An 11737-nucleotide genomic window follows, 5' to 3' on the forward strand; every position below is an offset into this window, starting at 1 on the left:
GGAACAGTGGTAAAAATGCTGGCTTTGGAGTCCGGAGGTCTGGGGTCATGTCTCAGCTTGGATACTTACTTAGCAGCTGTGTGACCCTGAGCATTCAGGTTCCTTCTCTCTGCTGCTTAGTTTTCTTATCTGTAAAAAGGAAGCTCACAATACTTGGAAAATCTGCCTCCCAGGGCTTTGAGAAAAAGCTCTATAAACTGGAAAGGACTCTATTAATGATCTCTTGTGATTATTGTTACTGGGCTAGCCTATTCTGCTTTGGAGCAGAAATCTGACTCCCCATATCACCCTCTTATTGTTCCTTGCTCTGCCATCTGAGGCCAAGCAGAACCAGGTTGATCCCCCTTCCAGTATTTGGCAGTTATCATATCCTCCCTGAGTTTGCTTTTCAAAACTAAACATCCCGAGACCCTTCCCGTACTCTTCCCCCACTCCAGGCCATACACTTTCCTGGTAGCTTCCTGATGGTGTTGGAGTCTTAGCTTTTGCTCTCAGTCCCCACCTTCTCCAGACCTCTTCCAGGACATTCTGGTCATCCCTTCTGTCTTGAACACTTTAGTTAATTTCTTGTTCAGCTAAGTCCCATTGCTCTCCTACATGGCTACTCCTTTCCCAAAACACTTAGCAAAGGAGAAAGGCCAGAAGACGTAGAAGACCATATCATGACTGGGGGACATTCAAGAAGACAATAAGCTGGGAAATAAGGACAGGAGAGTTCTCTGCAGGGCAATCTTTAGCTGAATGCTTCCAAAAGACAACGCTAGAGGCTCAAGAAGGTATCCCAAATATTGCTGGCTCTCAATCAAAGTGAAATAGTGTGGACTGGGTCTCCATCCAATTCATCCCAAACCATAGAGGGGTCTTTATGTTCCCCTGGGCCCAGACTGAGGGTTGTCAGTGCTTCCACGGCCTTGGTGGTCAAGACCTTCTCATCAAGTTGCTTCACCCTTTGGAATGCTGCAAGGGGCCTTTTCCACTTTGCCCAGACATTTATTCATTCTCATTTTGGGAGATCACTGGGAACATCCTGTTTCCCGGGGCCTGACACCCCAGATCTGGTAGAAAGGGCAAGAAATTTCATTGCTTGTCTCTTCTCCCTTGCCCCTTTCTCTAGAAGACTCCTGGATATTGCAATTGGCTGTACTTTTCTTCCTTTGCTCTAATTAGTGTTTGACTTGGCACACAGAAGCCCTTGGAACTGAAATGGCTTGGTATCAGGAGCAGTCCCTCTTAAGGAGAGGGGAAAAGGACACCTTGTGATTTTGGTAGTTTAGTTCCCATTTGCCTCCTGTTCTCTCTTTCTGTAATCAGAAAAGTTTCTGGTGACCGTGATGCCATGGATATATAATTTACCTAGATTTTAGGAAAGTTTGGGATAAAATATCTCCTACTATTTTGGAGGGAGAAGATGGGAGAGAAATGGGTCAGATAGTATAATCAGATGAATTTAGAGCTGCTTGGATTGCTGGATTCAGAGAGTTATTGTTCACGGTTCAGTGTCAGTGAGGCAGGAAGTCTCCAACTGAGGGCTCTAGGGATCTGTTCTTGGCTTTGCACCATTAACATTTTTACGAATGATTTGGATAAAGACCTAGATGGAGGACAGATTTCAAAGGGTCCCTCAACGTGGATGGGAAAAAACTCTTTATCTTTATTTTTACTAATTTCTAACTGAAATTTAGCATTTCCTTCAGTTATTAGTTTTTTTAAAAAACCATGTTGTCACAGGCAGCTAGGAGGCTCAGTGGATTGAGAGCCAGGCTGAGAGATGGGAGATTTGGGGTTCAAATCTGGCCTCACACTTTATAACTGGGTGACCCTGAGCAAGCCACTTAATGCCCATTGCCTATCTCCTTCTGCTCTCCTGCCTTGGAACCTATACATAGTATTGATTCTAGGCTGGGAGTTAGTTTTTTTAAAGCATGTTATTCTGAAAAGGGGTCCCTTGGTTCCCCCAGACTGCCAGAGGGGTCATGGCATGAAAAAAGTTAGAGTTCCTGGATTAGATGGTATGTTCATCTACTGTGCAGTGACTCAAAAGTGGGAGATTCCTCTAATATAGTGGGTAAGAACATCAGGATCCAAAAGGATAATGACAAGCCAGGCATTGGTCTGGACCTACAAAGTTGAAATTCCATGGGGATCAATGTAAAGTGTTTCCCTTGGGTATAAAGAGTCAAGTCCACAAATGTAACTTGGGGAAGGCATGGATAGACAGCAGTTATCTGAAAAGGATCTGAGAGTTTCAGTGGACTACAAGCTCAGTAGGAGCTAGCAGTGTGTGACATGGTGGCCAAAGAAGCTCATGTGACTTTGGGCTGTATTAAGAGGGGGCAGAACATCCAGAAAGAGTCAGTAGTCCCTGTCTACTCTGCCCTGAGCTCTGTGGCTTAAGGAGTACATTGGAAAGCTGGAGATTGTCTAGAAGAGGGTGTCCCGGGATTAGACTTGCTTTTTCCCTTGACCCCAGAGGGAAAGATCAGGAGCAATGGGTAGAAATTGCAAAGAGGTCATTTGAAGCTCAGTGTTTAGAGAAGACTTCAGTTTGCTGAGCATGAGGTGAAACTTTAGGGATGTTTTGATCTCTTAGTAATCTGGAGAATTCTTTCACATGGTTGTTATTACTTTGCAATTCTTCCTTAGAGAAGTCATTTTGAAAAGGTGATACCTACTATAAGCATCATGAACCAACATTTCCCCATAATATTTGACATAAAATATAAAGCTAAAACTATTTCCTGATCTGCACACGGCAGTCTAATCTGCTTTAATTCTCTTAAACTGCTTTTGCCACGGTACTATTTGACCAAAGCCTGTCCCCTTGGGAGGTTGTCTAGAGATCTAAGGAGCCATTTCAGGCACATTGGGTGGGCTTCCTGTGAAGAATTGATGGGAAGGCATTGGCTGTCAGCAAAAATGAGCCATAAATGGATAGTGGGTATCCACATTGATGATATCACTGACGTATTGACGATATGGGGGTGTGGCCAAGAGAGGAGAGAGACTGGAATCGGGAACAACAGTTAGGAGGTGATTGCAATAGTCCAGTCATCTGGTGGCTTAGCTGCAGTTTTGGCCTTGCCTTAGCTTCTCCGTTTCCTTCTTGCCCAATTCTGAATCTTGGCATTGGCTCCGTCCCTTACCTTGAGCCTGACAGGCCCTACTCAGATGTTGTTAATGGTACTGGTGGCAGGCCTCTTTCAAGATCCTTGGTGCTCTGTGGTCCAGGAGTTGCTTTGGTCTTTTCTCTTGTTGGGCTGCCTGGTTGCTGGGTTGCCTAGGTACTATGCCTCTTCTGGTCCTCTTTCATGCTGTGCCTTGAGTGGTGCTGCTTGGGCTCTGCTCTGGCCTGCCTGTGTGCTGGGTGCTGATCCAGCCCTGTCTCCTGCTCTGGCCTAATCTTGCACTCTGGGACTGTGCTTTCTCTTCTGCAGAATTCTAGGCCCGTTTTTGTGTAGTCTTGGATTGTTTAGAAGAGATTGGAGCTAATTTGCTTTGGTTTTCAGTACCATTGTTCCTTCTGGTGTATTTTCGGGCATTACTGGGGTGTTTGTGGTTCTTCTGCATCTTCCCACAATTTCCATCAGCTTCACCTTTACCATATTTACATAGATAATCGCCAGATCTCTGTATCTAGCCTTCATCTCTCTCCTGAGCTACAACCCCACATTATCAGCTCCCTACTGGACTGGACATTTCCAACTGGATGTCCTGAAGGCACTTCAAATCCACATCCAAAACAGAATCCATTAGCTTCCCTTCAAGGGCACGGTAAGCCTTCCAGTCACCCAGCCTCTGAACTGTGGTGTTATTTTTGACTTCTCACTTTCCCCAACTCATATAGCTGATCCCTTGCCATGTGTGCCCATTTCAAGTGTGCAGCATTTCTTGTACTGATCCCCTTCCCTTTACTCAATGGCTGCCACCTTAATTCAGTTCCCCATCACCTCTCCTGGGAATGGTTTCAGTAGCCTCCCTCTTCAGATGTTAGATTTGGGCCTTCTCCAATATCTTTTCCATCCAATTGCCATTATTCCTAAAACCCAGATCGAACTCTATCACTCTCCTGCTTCAAGAGTTCTTTATTGCTTCCAGGATGGAATACCAACTCTCTTGCATTAGGGCTGAAAGGTGTTTTAGAGACCTTGGGCTCCAAACCTCTTCTTTTATGGAGGAGGACCCCTCAAGCTAGAAAGGAAAGTGACTTGACTTGGGTGATATGGCTAAGTAGCATCCATAAGAGTCAGACCTCTCTAGGGCCTTACAGATCACCTGTGTCACATGGGAAAATCTCAAATTCAGGTTCGATGCATTCTGGAAAGATGTCCCAGCCTTGGTGGAAGAGGGCACCTGGATAATCCCCAACGGGCTAGGAAAGATTTTTGAATCCAGTGAGCCATACAGGTTGAAGTTAGGAAGATCTGTGAGATTAGAGCAGGGGTCCCCAAACTTTTTACACAGGGGGCCAGTTCACTGTCCCTCAGACCATTAGAGGGCTGGACTATAAAAACCTAACCCTAACCCTAACCGGGCAGCAGTATACACATTGTGGAATCCCCTTCCCCAGATTGCCGCTCACCATGCTGACGTCTTCCATCGTGCAGCCACATAATCCTTTGCACAGTGTCTCATTTTCAGAACAAGATGCCACACAAAGGATTATGTCACAGGAAGTAGTACTGTATGCGAGCAATGCTGCGCTTTTTGGCGCCGCCACATATAGTGCTCCTCTCACTGACCACCAATGAAAGAGGTGTCCCTTCTGGAAGTGTGGTGGGGGCCAGATACATGGCCTCAGGGGGCCGTAGTTTGGGGACCCCTGGACTAGAGTTAGAATTCAGAGATCAGGGAAATCCCCTAATAGTGAAAGGCAGTGCCATTGTGAGGTGCTTGGGGCAGGTCCCCTTGATCTGGTAACTGCAGAAGCCAATGACAGATCAGGAAGGTAAAAAGTCCAGAGCTCCATGGAAGCAGCCCAGTAAAGTGTTTAGTTGGGCACTTTGGATACAAGTTTCTAAGTACCTATTATTATGTACAAGGGCCTGTATGCAAGGCTCCCATCAATATACTTCACTTCTGAGCTTGGGCTCCCCTGCTGGACTGGGCTGGGCCCTAGCCGCCCACACCTGTTTGTCCTTTGGCCTCAAGTTGCTATATGATGAGGTAACCTCCCAGCTGGACTCCAAGAGCTTGGAATGGCCCATTAGGATCTCTTCCCTACACTCTGCTTGTCATCACTGGTTCTTGCATATTAGAGGTGGAAAGAGTGCTGGACTTGAACTGTAGTTGAATCCCAGATCCTCTCTTAAATGGCTGTTAGGTCCTTGGGCTCTCTGACCCTCAGTTTCCTCATCTGTAAAATTAGAATTCCATTTGTATTACTGACCTCACAGGGTTGTTGGGAGGAAAGTACTCAGTAAACCTTCAAGTGCTGGAGGACTATGAGATGCATGTGCGTGTTTGTATGTATGTGTATGTATTCACATTGCTTGTATATGCATGTGTACACACGTGTATCTGAGTGCAGAGTTGTGATTTCATTGGCAGAGGGAGCTCCCGGTGAGAAAACTGAGACCGAGGCTGGTGTTCCTCTGCTCTGCAGTCACAGGCTTGGACAATTGCTTGGGTCCCTGAGGGGTGAGATGAGGGGAAGCCCATGGTCTCCCATCTGGATGTTTTCCACTTGGCTCTCAGGTCTTGGGGGCTCTGAGTCCTACTCTGTAGCTCACTCCCCCCTTTGATTCTTCTTTCAAAATGTTCTTTGTGCTTTTTAATATGAACTCACCACAAAGCACTCAACACGGACATTTAATATACAAAGAAGAGCAGAAAAAAAGAGACTTATCTGGAGGCGCGAAACTCTATTCCATGCAGCTTGGGTTTTTAACAAATGCATATGAAAATGAATTTGCCCTCTTGTCTGTCACCTTCTGAACTTCCTGGTGCTCTCTTCTGTGTCTTAAACATATCTCATGTCTGTTCTTCTGCACCACTCGGCCTCCCCGCCAAAGAAAGCGTTGCCTTGTAATGAGAGCACTCGTTCAAGGACCCTGTGTGAAAAGAGAGATTTCCTGCCATCCCTCTGGCTTAGGAAATGCTTCATCAGTAGTCCCCATTGGTCAGTGTCCTGCCCTGCTCAGTGCCTCTCTACATCTTTATTAATCAATAATATTGAATGGCCAAGAGCCTTGTGGGGTGGGGATATCACCCTAGAGCCATCCTGTAGAATACTTGGTGGAAAATCAGTGAGCCTATATTCTAGGCCTACCTAGACCTGCCATTGACTTTTTATGTGTCTTAGGCAAATCAGTCTCCCTCTCTGGACCTCAGTTTCCTTCTCCATAAAAGGAAGAGGGCAAATGAGATAAACCTTAAGATCATACTATGCCCCAATATCCTTTAAGAGCACCAGATCTTCGATTTAGGCTGACAAAGTGACCTTAGAAACCGTAAAGTCCAACTCCTTAATTTTACATATGAGGAAATTGAGGCACAGAGAGATTGATTTGTCCACATTCACTGAGTAGGACCTGAATGTAGGTCTTCTTGACGCTAAAGCCAACGATGTATCCTCTATACTACCTCTTCCATTTTTATACAGTACATAATGGGGGAGATACAAAAATAAGGGAGCCCTAGTCCCTGGCCTCAAATATTTAGCAAACTTTAAAATGATCTATAGGGGCAGCTCAGTAGCTCAGTGGATGGAGAGCCAGGCCTAGGACTGGGAGGTGCTAGGTTCAAATCTGGCCTCAGACACTTCCTAGCTGTGTGACCCTGGGCAAGTCACTTGACCCCCATTGCCTATCCCTTACCACTCTTCTGCCTTGGAGCCAATACATAGTATTGACTCCAAGATGGAAGGTGAGGGTTTAAAAAAACAAAAATAAAATGATCTTTACATGGTGCTGAGGGATCCCCATGCCCCAAACCACTGATGAGTCAAGTAACATTCATTAAGCCCTTTTTATGTGCTAGGTGTTCTGCCAAGCTCTGGAGATACAAAGAAAGACCAAAAGGTCCTTTGCCCTGGGATTCAGATCTCTGACGTTCATCTCACTCACTGGCAAAGCTGTTTCAATAATCCTCAAAATAGCTTCCATTTTTATAGTACTTACACATTTTTCTTTTTTATTTGAAAAATTTTATTTGATTAAGTGACTTAGAATATTTTCCCATGGTTCCATGATTCATGTTCTTTCCCTTCCTTTCTCCCAACCCCCTCCCGTAGCCAAAGAGCAGTTCCACTGGGTTTTACGTGTACTTACACATTTGTCTAAAGCACTTTTCTCCCCACCACCATCACTGTGTGAGATAGGTAGTAGATTTAATATTATCTCCATTTGATACTTACGTATAACAGAGGCCTAGAGACTGGAAGTAATTTCCCCAGAATCACATAACGTATTAACTTCCCAGACGATGATCATAAAACTATGGGAAATGGAGATGGACAGGTCAGAGGAGGAAACAGAGGCTTTGGAGGCTGGCGCCCTGAGTGGGAATCATGGCTCTGCTAATTGCTACCCATGTGACCTTCGGTAATTTGCTTCACTTTCTCTGGGCCTTAGTTACCTATAGCTTCTAAGTTAGGAGGTTGATCATAGAAGCTCTAGGGTCCCCTGTGAGGGTCCAGGGGAAAGGTCCCTGGCTCTGGAGTCAGAGGACCTGGGTTCAAATCCTGTTTGTGATGCTTGGTATCCATGTGAACTTGAGCAAACCACTTAACCTCAGTGACCTCTGAGGACCCTCATAGGTCTAGACCTCTGATCCCCTGAGCTCTAAATGCCCTTCCAGCCCTCAAATCCCTGCTTTGGTAAGCCTAGGATTCCAAATTCAGTATCTTTTCCACTAGATTACACAGTTGGCCATTGAGGTTGGTGGAGCAGGGGTGAGTGGGGGGCGAGAATTTAAATGGGGATTTTGTGCTGTGTGAGCAGGCTGGTAGCTTCCAGAAATCTACCTGCAAGGGTGAATTAAAGTAATTTGAAAATAATGTGCTTCCAGTAAGTTGGCCAAAGCTGGTTCCTAGAAACCTGGGCACACCTCTGACAGGAAGTAGTCTTTAGGATGGGTCACTGCGGAGTACATTTCCAGTAGCAATTCTCTCTGGTTGGTTCTCCCGAGCCTGCTCTGATCTGACACATGAGTTTTCAGATGACACCAGACTCGGCTGCCCCATTCCCTTGAAGGCAGCAGGGGTCTTCAAGAGGTTTCTGCATGCTGGGCCCCCTAGAGAGTTTGGCTTCCTTGTCCTGGAAAGCTTCTTAGGGATGGAGATTGGAGGCATGGGCTGCAAAGAACACTTGAGCTGCGACTGCCACATCCTCCAGGCGGAGGCGAGAAGGGAGGGCTGTTCGTGGGTGGCCAATAACAGGCGACCCTTGGGCACAGCAGGAGGTGTGTGTGTGGGGTGCTGGGGACATTGAATCATGCAAAGACGATGGAAACACTGTGTGCCAACGCTGACTAATTCCCCAGAAATCATGGCGATAGGCCGGCTGCTTAGAGTGTATCTTATGGTATTTATAAGAACAGTAGTGAGTAATGGCGTATGAAACAGTTTATCTGATGCAGCGCGACCAATGGTAGGCAGACAGTGAGGCTGAGTTTTCCTTTTGTCCATGAGGGATTCAGGGCTGAAAATCTGTATTTTTTTATTTAGCTTTGTTCCAGAGTCAGCGTCCTGGGTGGGAAGGGACTGAAGCCAAAATATGACCCGACAGAGGGCATTCTAAACAAATGCCTCCTTCCCATGTTCCCTTTTTCAGAGTTCTGTTCTGTCTAAAGACCAAATGCTGGCTGATGTTCATAGCAAGGAAGAGCCATCAGGAGATTCACAAACTATGGCTCTGTTTACGCTTCTGTTCTTAAGACTAATTATTTGTTCTCTTTGATTGGATCTTGAGAAGAGATGTCGACACATCCATGTGTTTACAGAATCTAACTTCTGGGGTATGGTTCTAGAATTCATAGATTTAGCGAACGTAATGGACTTCTCCATTAGTGGCGGTGTAATGTCCCTGAACAACTTGCAGGGATCCAGGAGAAAAAAACACCATTCATAAGCAAAGGATAAACTATGGGAGTGGAAACACCGAGAAAAAGCAACTGCCTGAATACAGAGGTTGAGGGGACATGACAGAGGAGAGACTCTAAATGAACACTCTAATGCAAATACTATCAACAAAGCAATGGGTTCAAATCAAGAAAACATCTAATGCCCAGTGGATTTACGCGTCGGCTATGGGGGGGGTGGGGGGGGGGAGGAAAAGAAAATGATCTATGTCTTTAACGAATAATGCTTGGAAATGATCAAATAAAATATATTTTAAAAAAAAGAATTCATAGATTTAGAACTGGAAGATATTAGAGATTAGAATTCAATCTCTCGTTTACAAAGGGGTTAAATGACTCTCCCAGAGGTCTCATAGAGCCAGGATTTTAGTTCATGTCCTCTGATTCCACATATGGCACTCTTTCTACTGTACTTCATCGTGGGAAATGGAAGACTTGTGAAGCACAAGGCTATTTCTGGTTCAATACTTTCATCTTAACCTCAAGAGGGCAAGGAGCTACAAGGAAGAGGCTGCCCAGAACACTATTTCTGCTAGAGATGGTTCCTAGATGACATGACACTTAGAAAGTGCAAAAATTCCATGCCAGTAATGGTTGGGTTCTTTGGCAAATCATGGACTTTGGAGACAGATGTAGAAACAGAAACATAGTTTACAAACATGAACATGCTAATTGTCCTTCCCTGCTTAGATATCAGCTTATGTTGGATCTGCCTTCATGAGGCCAACCCTTAGACTTGTACACTTGATCTCATGCCCTCTCATTTCCTCTAGCAAATTGCTTTCTCCTCCCAAGTTATTCCTTTTCTCTCTCTTTTTTAAACTTTAACAATATTTTATTTTTTCCCCAATTGTATGTAAAATAACTTTTAGCATTCATTTTCTGACATTTTGAGTTCCAAATTCTTCCCTTCCTTCCCACCCACAAACAATTTGATAGAGATTATACCTGCCCTACCAATTCAAAACATATTCCCTTATTAGCTTGTTGTGAAAGAAGACACATATTTAAAAAACCCATGAAGAAAATGAAGTGAAAAATGGAATGCTTTGATCTGCATTCAGGCTCCATCAGTTCTTTCTCTGGCGATAGAAAACATTTTTTTCATGAATTTTTGGGAGTTGTCTTGCTTGATTTTATTGTTTATAGTAGCTATCTCATTCACTGTTGATAATCCTTACAATATTGCTGTTATTGTGTACAATGTTCTCCTGGTTCTACTCACTTCACTTTGTATTGGTTCATGTAAATCTTTACAGATTTTTCTGAAATCCTCTTGCTCATCATTTCTTATGGCACAATAGCATTCTGTTACCATCATATACCACAACTTGTTCAGCCATTTCCTCACTTATGGACATCCCTTTTATTTCCAATTCTTTGCCACCACAAAATTGCTGCTATAAATATTTTTTATATAAATATATAAAATTTATATATATATATAAATATATATGTATATATATTTATATATATATAAAATATAAAAATTCCATCCTCACCCTTTTTATGATCTCTTTGGGATTCTGATCTAGGAGTGGTGTTGCTGGATCAAAGGATAAGCATGTTTTATAGCCCTTTAGGCATAATTCCAAATTACTTTCCAGAATGGTTGGACTAGTTCACAACTCCATCCATGCATTAGTGTCCCAATTTTCTCACATCACCCCCAACATTTGTCATTTTTCTTTTCTGTCATATTAGCTGATGTATATTATTAGCCACATGGCAAAATAAAACACAAACAAAATAAAAAATAAAGTTAAAAAAGTGTCCTTTGATTTGCATTCAGAGTTCATCAGTTCTCTCTCTGGAGGTGGATAGCATATTTCATAATGATTCCTTTGGAATATATGACTATAGATAGTTCTGAATTCTTCTTCTGAAAACTACCTTTTCTTATCCTTTGACCATTTATTAATGGGGGAATAACTTAAATTTTTATACTTTTGATTCAGTTCTCTATATATTTGAGAAATGAGGCCTTTGTCAGAGACCACTTTCTCCTTTTAATCTTCAGTCTTTCTCTTTTTATTTGCCCCTTCCCTGCTGGCTACAAACATACCCTGGTCTCCTTTCTTTAAAGAACAACAACTCACTTGACTCTTGTATCTTCTGAGGCTATCATCCTATATATCTTTTCACTTTTATAACCAAACTCCTAGAAAATACTGTCTCCTCACTTATGTACTATTGGCAGAGTTGTGAAGTAGTCAAACCATTATGTAGAACAATTTTGAATTATATCCAAAGGGCTATAAAACTGTGCACACCCTTTGACCCAGAAATACCAATATTAGATCTGTATTCCAAAGAATCAAAGAAAAGGGAAAAAGACTTATTTGTATGAAAATATTTAAGGCAATTCTTTTTGTGGTACTAAAGAATTGAGGGTCCGGGATGGATGGCTGATCAAAATCTGATGCACAATTACAATGGCATGCTATGGTACTCTTGTAAGAATAGGATGGTTTCAGAGAAACCTTGGAAGATTTATATGAACTGATGTTAAGTGAAATAAGCAGAACCAGGAGAACATTGTACAAAGTAATAGCCATATTGTTAGTATGATCCACTGTGATTGCTTCCCTGATCGGGAAAATGATCCAAGCATAATTCCAAAGGAATCATTATGAAATATGCTATCCACCTCCAGAGA

The sequence above is a fragment of the Monodelphis domestica genome, chromosome X (assembly GCF_027887165.1).
Source record: "Monodelphis domestica isolate mMonDom1 chromosome X, mMonDom1.pri, whole genome shotgun sequence".
Classification (NCBI taxonomy): Eukaryota; Metazoa; Chordata; class Mammalia; order Didelphimorphia; family Didelphidae; genus Monodelphis; species Monodelphis domestica.